Source organism: Palaemon carinicauda, chromosome 20 (genome assembly GCF_036898095.1).
Source record: "Palaemon carinicauda isolate YSFRI2023 chromosome 20, ASM3689809v2, whole genome shotgun sequence".
In the NCBI taxonomy this organism is placed as follows: Eukaryota; Metazoa; Arthropoda; class Malacostraca; order Decapoda; family Palaemonidae; genus Palaemon; species Palaemon carinicauda.
Genome location: NC_090744.1, coordinates 34,116,504 through 34,124,003, shown reverse-complemented (window position 1 = coordinate 34,124,003; position 7,500 = coordinate 34,116,504). Strand labels below are relative to the sequence as shown.

The window sequence follows — 7,500 nt, the reverse complement described above, 5'->3', positions numbered from 1 at the left end:
TCAGGTCAGACGAGGTCACAAAGCCACCGTCTTCGGTCTCTCTAATTAGCGAGGCTACGGTGGCTACTTTCATTCCTTTAATAATAATAATAATAATAATAATAATAATAATCATAATAATAATAATAATAATAATAATAATAATAATAATAATAATATAGTTGCAACTTCCATACCTGTAATGAAAAAAAAAGAACAACAACAACAACAGCAACATAATAATAATAATAATAATAATAATAATAATAATAATAATATAGTTGCTACCTTCATATTTCTAATGAAATAAACAAAACAACAACAGCATAATAATAATAATAATACTAATAATAATAATAATAATAATAATAATAATAATAATAATAATAATAATAATAATTATAATACCATATATAGCTAAACTAAAGCTTGCCAGATTAAATTAATAAAAAAAAATAATTTGGATTGTTTTGCAATTAGCACAAGGAGCTACATGAATGAATTTCTGCCCAGTTAAGTTATTAACTCCGTTACATTTTTTGTATTTGGTTTTAAATGAGGCATGGAAATGTCAAAAACGCACAGAAAGCGACAAAAGATGAAGAGTGTTAAACTACGTAGACCTTGCCAGAAGCGCCATCTCTCATAGTCTCATATTTCACATATGCTTGAATGTCTTCAGGTTTCGCTAAGACAGAAGCATGAATAAGGTAAGTGAGAATTCGAGCCTACCATGAACCAACCAACTGATGACTGACGAAGGATTTGATTTCGACGTCACGCAGGTCAGAGTAAATTCCTCTCCAGCTGTGGCAACGGAAGACCCCGTCACTAAAACTCTCTTTGGGCTATCTGAGGATGACGACTCATATTACATGAATATTAATCTGTGATTTACTTGTCATGAGATTATTATTATCGTTAATACTTGCTAAGCTACAACCCCAGTTGGAAAAAGCACGATGCTATAAGCCCAGGGGCTCCGACAGGGAAAATAGCCTAGTGAGTAAAGGGAACAAGGAAAACTAGAATATTTTAAGAACAGTAACAATAAAATAAATATTTCCTATATAAACTGTAAAAAGCTTTAAACAAGAGGAAGATAAAATAGCATGGCCAAGTGTACCCCAACCAAGAGAACTCTAACCCAAGACAGTGGAAGACCATGGTACAGAGGCTATGGCACTACCCAAGACTAGAGAACAATGGCTTGATCTTGGAGTGTCCTTCTCCTAGAAAAACTGCTTACCATAGCTAAAGAACCTCTTCTACCCTTACTTAAAGGAAAGTGGCCACTGAACAATTATAGTGCAGTAGTTAACCCCTAAGAGAAGAAGAATTGTTTGGTAATCTCAGAGTTGTCAGGTGTATGAGGACAGAGGAGACTATTCGGTGTGTGTCGGCAAAAAGAAAATGAACCGTAAACAGAGTGAAAAATCCAATTTAGTACTGTGTGGCCAGTCTCAACAGGTGGCTGGTGCCCTGGCCAACCTAATACATACAATTCTAGAAGATTTATTCCAGCTGTGACCAAGTTCTGGAATGATCTTCCTAATCGGGTACAGAGCTTCAAAAATTCAAACTTGCAGCAAATGTTTTTATGTTAAACTGGTTGACATAAGTCGTTTTTATAGTTTATATATGACATATCTGTTTGGATGTTGTTACGGTTTTTAAAATATTTTATTATTAATTTTTCTTCATATTGTTTATTTATGTCATTATTTCCTTTCCTCACTGGGCTATTTTTCCCTGTTGGAGCCCTTGGACTTATATCTTCTTGCATTTCCAACTCGGGTTGTAGCTTAGCAATTAATAATAATAATAATAATAATAATAATAATAATAATTAATGATTTAATTGGATCATACAATATATTTCCCAGTATTTTATTATTTTACTTCTCTTAATAAATATAGGTTTCATTGCCCGCAGAGTATCTATAAATCTATAAATGTGGTGTTTTATATGTGTAAATATATATATATATATATATATATATATATATATATATATATATATATATATGTGTGTGTGTGTGTGTGTGTGTGTTTGTGTGTGTCATAAGCTTTGCAGTTATTTACTTTACATTTCTAGCTAGATTAATATAAACAAAGAGACAATTGTTTCTCTAACTATCCATTTGTTATTATTTTGTATTTGCACCGAAACCTATCGTTAATGAAAGGTTATGTTAATGAATATAAAAGTTATCTATTGTAAATAGAGAATAACATTTACGAAATATTCGCAAAACACTACAAAGATCGAAATTTCCATCAAATTATGAGTGAAAGAAAATTCATAAAAATAAAGAAAAAATAACATATGAAATACAGCGTCAAAGCCACTCACAAATAAGTTTAGTATTAAGATAAAACCATTTATGAAATTTAACTCTAATGTAACAACCCCCAAGAAACAAAATGATATTTGATGATTGTAAGAGAGAGAGAGAGAGAGAGAGAGAGAGAGAGAGAGAGAGAGAGAGAGAGAGAGAGAGAGAGAGAGAGAGAGAGAGCCTTACCTTACCTTATTTGCCTTATTTTTTTGTTTGGGTTCCCCCAGGTCCCTCAGTGTGAGGCACCTCGTATATCCACCAGAGAGTTGCAAATGCATCTTCCGGTGTATTTTGCCTCTTCCAGTCTTGCATGGTCTGGGATGCATCTTAGGTATTTATCGATCTTATTCTTAAGCACATCTACGCTCACTCCTGATATGTTTCTTAGATGAGCTGGCAGCACATTAAATAGTCGCTGCATTATCGATGCTGGTGCTTAGTGGATTAATGTCCTGTGCGCCTTTCTTAGTTTACCTGGTATATTTTTTGGCACTATTAATCTACCTCGGCTTGCTCTTTCTGATATTTTTAGCTCCATGATGTTTTCAGTAATTCCTTCTATTTGCTTCCATGCTTGTATTATCATGTAGCGTTCTCTTCTCCTTTCTAGACTCTATAGTTTTAAAAACTGCAGTCTTTCCCAGTAGTCAAGGTCCTTAACTTCTTCTATTCTAGCAGTATAGGACCTTTGTACACTCTCTATTTGCGCAATATCCTTTTGGTAGTGTGGGTACCATATCACATTGCAGTACTCGAGTGTACTACGTACATAAGTTTTGTAAAGCATAATCATGTGTTCAGCTTTTCTCGTCTTAAAGTGTCTGAATAACATTCCCATTTTTGCTTTACATTTAGCCAACAGTGTTGCTATTTGGTCGCTGCATAACATATTCCTATTTAACATTACACCAAGGTCTTTAATTGCTTCCTTGTTTGTGATTGTCTCATTATTAGGTCCCTTGTATGCATATACCATTCCTTCTCTGTTTCCTTAATTTATTGATTCGAATTTATCGGAGTTAAATACCATCCTATTTATCTCCGCCCATTCATATATTTTGTTTAGATCTCTTTGTAGTGAGTTCCTATCTTCATCACAAGTAATTTCTCTACTTATTCTTGTGTCATCGGCGAAACTTCTCACTACGGAGATTTCAACATCACAGTCTATGTCTGAGATCATAATAACAAACAGCAGTGCAGCTAATACCGTACCTTGTGGCACACCAGATATTACCTGGGCTTCATCTGATTTCTCGTCATTTGCAACCACTATCTGTTTTCTGTTTTGCAGGAATTCTTTTACCCATTTTCCTATCTTTCCCACAATATTATGCTTTCTCATTTTTTTCTCCAATATGTTATGGTCTACCTTGTCAAAGGCTTTTGCAAAATCTAGATAGATCACATCTGTGTCTTTTTCATTTATCATATTTTTGTATATGTTTTCATAGTGTGCTATCAGTTGGGTCTGTGTACTTTTTCCAGGCACGAAACCGTGTTGACACATATTAAACAAATTATTTTTAACTAAATGGTTCATTATTTTCTTTTTTATTACCCTCTCATACACTTTCATAATATGTGGTGTTAGACTAACAGGTCTATAATTGCTTGCCTCTAGTCTTGATCCACTTTTGAAGATAGGGGTTATATAAGCTAATTTATGTTTAACATATATCTCGCTCATATCTACACTTTGTCTTAGCAGTATTGCAAGCGGCTTCGCGATAGTGTTTGTAGTTTTTTTTAACAAAATCGCTGGAACTCCATCTGGTCCGGCTGCCGATCCATTTTTAATTTCGTTTATAGCCGTGACAATATCTGCTTCATTAATATCTATATCCGTTAGATATTCAACATTTTCTTCGCTCATTTCAGTTTCATTATTCTCATTCGCAATTCTTGGTGTGAACTCACTCTTATATTTTTCTGCTAATATGTTGCATATTTCCTTTTTTTCATTCGTTAGCCGTCCTTCAATTCTTAGAGGGCCTATTTCTAATCTCCCCTTATTCATCTTTTTTGCATAGGAGTAAAGTACTTTGGGGTTTCTTTTTATATTTTGAAGTGTCCTTTCTTCTAAGTCCCTTTTTTCATTTTCTTTCGACTGTATAATCTTTTGTTCTGCATTTTCTATCTTACATTTTATAACAATCATTTTCCCCACATTTTTTTCTTTTGCAAGATTTTTCTTCCACTTTTTAATTTTCTGAAATAAGATCCTTCTGTCTCTTGGTATGCACGTCTTTTGTTTATTGTTTTTTTTTTCGGTACATATTTTTCAACAATTTTCTCCAGTATTTTGTACAGTATGTCCGTATTTACCTGTATATTATCACTTACAAATACATTTTTCCATTCTTTATTCAGTTCTTCATTTATTTCTGACCATTTTATATTCTTACTGTAAAAATTATATTTTCCATATCCTTCCCAAAGTTTTGTTCTTTTATTAATTTGGCGATCACTTGCTTTGGAATGGACTATCAATTCTATGACATTGTGGTCTGAAATTCCCGTGTTATACAGTATTATTTCTTTAACATAATTCACCTCATTCACAAATAATAGATCTAGGACATTTTCCTTTCTTGTTGGAATGTGGTTTATTTGTTGCACATTATGTTCTAATAGCATATCTTGAAGCTTTTCAAATTGCCTCTTATCTTCTGCGCTACTATTACTCTGTTGTTTATGTGTATACATACAACCACTTTCTTCTATCCGTTCTTTCCAATCCACGAAAGGAAAGTTAAAATCTCCAGATAGGAGTATATTCCAGTCTTTATGGTTTCTACATATATTATCTATTTTTTCTATTATTATGTCAAACTCCTTAGTGCTTGGGGGTCTGTAAACTACCATATTCATTGGTTTTTCAAATTCAAATTCTACCGCAATCAATTCACATTCTGTGTTGCTGTATTTTTCACAGACTTTTCCTTAATTTATGTCTCTTCCATATATTGCAGTTCCCCCTTGATTCCTATTTTTTCTGTCTGATCTATAAGTTTGGAAACCCTTTATCTGGTCATCACTGCCAGTCTCTTGGGAATTCAATGTTTCACTTATATTTAATATATCTATTTTTTCAATTTGGGTTAGTTCTTCTAAGAACTCTATTTTCCTTTTAGAGTTACTCGTGACTAAACCCTGTGCATTCATCACTATTATGGTTGGTTTGTGTTTCATCCCCATTATTTAATACTGGTAATAATGTGGATTCTCCTATGCTTCCTTCCTGTTCTGATATGATGTTCTTTTCTTCATTTCTCAGAATTCTGCCATTAAAAAATCCCACTTTTCTATTATATTTGCTCTTTCGCCATCATATTTATTTTTGTGTGTATACCTGCAATTATCCCCATATCTGCACCAACCCCTGGCATTATAGATGCATTCTTTGTAGTTGGGCTCTAAATGTGCAGATTTGGGTTGAAAGGCCTCATATCTTGGGGCTCTTGGTTCATAGCGCGGTATATACACGGCCTGCTTTTTTTGTTTCGTTTTTATTTATTTTTTGCTTTCATCTTTCTTTTCAGTTTGCTGAGTTTTCTTACTTTCATTCATGGTTGCAGGATGCATATATCGAAATTTTTTGTTGAAACTTCATCCTTTTCCTTCTTTTAGGTTTTTGCATATTTTTGGACGAAGATCTCTGCATTCGTCTCCATATCCGTCTAAATACGCACATTTACCATATATTTCATAATTATGACATATCTTTGGATGCTTGTAGTAGCATCTTTCGCCAAATCTGCAATTCCCTCTTTTCAGCATATTGCAGACTATATCCTTCTTTTCTTTTTTTGCTTGTTCTTGCTCTTCCCTAAAATTTTGTAGGTCCGGGTAGAGTCTCTTGGGTCTATTATTTGTTTCCATCTGGTAATTTATTTCTTCATAAGTATGTTGTTGGATGGCATCATAAGTTATATCAATGATTTCCTCTGCATCCTTACACATATTCTGTTCATTGTTCTCTTCTTCTTCTTTTTCTTCTTCTTCTTCTTCTATTTCTTCTTCTTCCTCTTCTTTATCTTCAACTATTTGCAGATTTAGTCTCGACTTAATTATATTTTCTATCCAGACTAAGCATCTTGAGCAGAATACCTTGATGTCTTTATTTTTTGCTGTATTTCAGCACATGTGGGGTGTGTTGGAACATGACAGGCATCACATTTTCTAATCAATTGTTGAGGATTATTAATGGAATACCATATCTTACGTGTATTACACCATTTTGGCATTCTTTTTCCCAATGCATCAATCAGCATATTCACCATATTGGACTTCTTATTGTTCTTTGATGGAATGTGTTGATTGGTGTAGACTTTCTTTATAAGTCTCTTTATCACTTGGATCTTCTTTGAAATTTCTTCTATTATTTTGCTGATGTTTTCCGCAGATTTGCTCCAGAGAGAGAGAGAGAGAGAGAGAGAGAGAGAGAGAGAGAGAGAGAGAGAGAGAGAGAGAGAGAGAGAGAGAGAGACTTTTAAAAGCCATAAACCTCCATAAAAACTAAAAACTTTCAATGAGAGAGAGAGAGAGAGAGAGAGAGAGAGAGAGAGAGAGAGAGAGAGAGAGAGAGAGAGAGAGAGAGAGGGAGAGAGAGAGACTTGAAACCCATTGAACCTTCATAAAAATCTAAAAACTAATAATGAGAGAGAGGCTTAAAGAGTCAAGAATTCTCATAAAAAAAAAAACTTACAATGGACGGTGAAAGTGACATTATCTGCCAGAGGATAATTCAGAATATCATTCTTGGCCACCCTGCACTCGAAACTAGCCCGGTCGTCCTCAGCTTCCACCTTCAGGGTCACACTCAGCCTCACGAAATCGTCCTCCTTGGTCGCCTTGGTGGTTCAACAACTTTCCATTTTTGTACCACGCCATACGCGGCCTGGGGTTACCCCCCTGGCACCTGCAGGTCAGTGTAACCTCTTGACCTTCTTTCAGGATGTCTCCCGTGCTGTACCCTGAGATGATGGGAGCCTCTGGTGGATCTGAGGATGAAATAAAAAAGGAAAAGAAATGTTACGTGTCAATTCCGGTCAGTGGAGATTGCAGTAGGTGAGGCCAGAAGAAAGAAGAAAAAGAAATGTGTCTTCTATTCTTGCCCCATCATGCAGCATGTTACCAGAAGATGGAGTATTTTTTCTTAGTGAACTACTGGCCT

At 34.5% G+C, this 7,500-nt stretch overlaps 1 pseudogene; it reads right to left on the bottom strand.

The window, feature by feature from the left end:
- LOC137659728 (nephrin-like) overlaps positions 1-7,500 on the bottom strand; it is a 40,525-nt pseudogene that overhangs the window by 26,651 nt on the left and 6,374 nt on the right.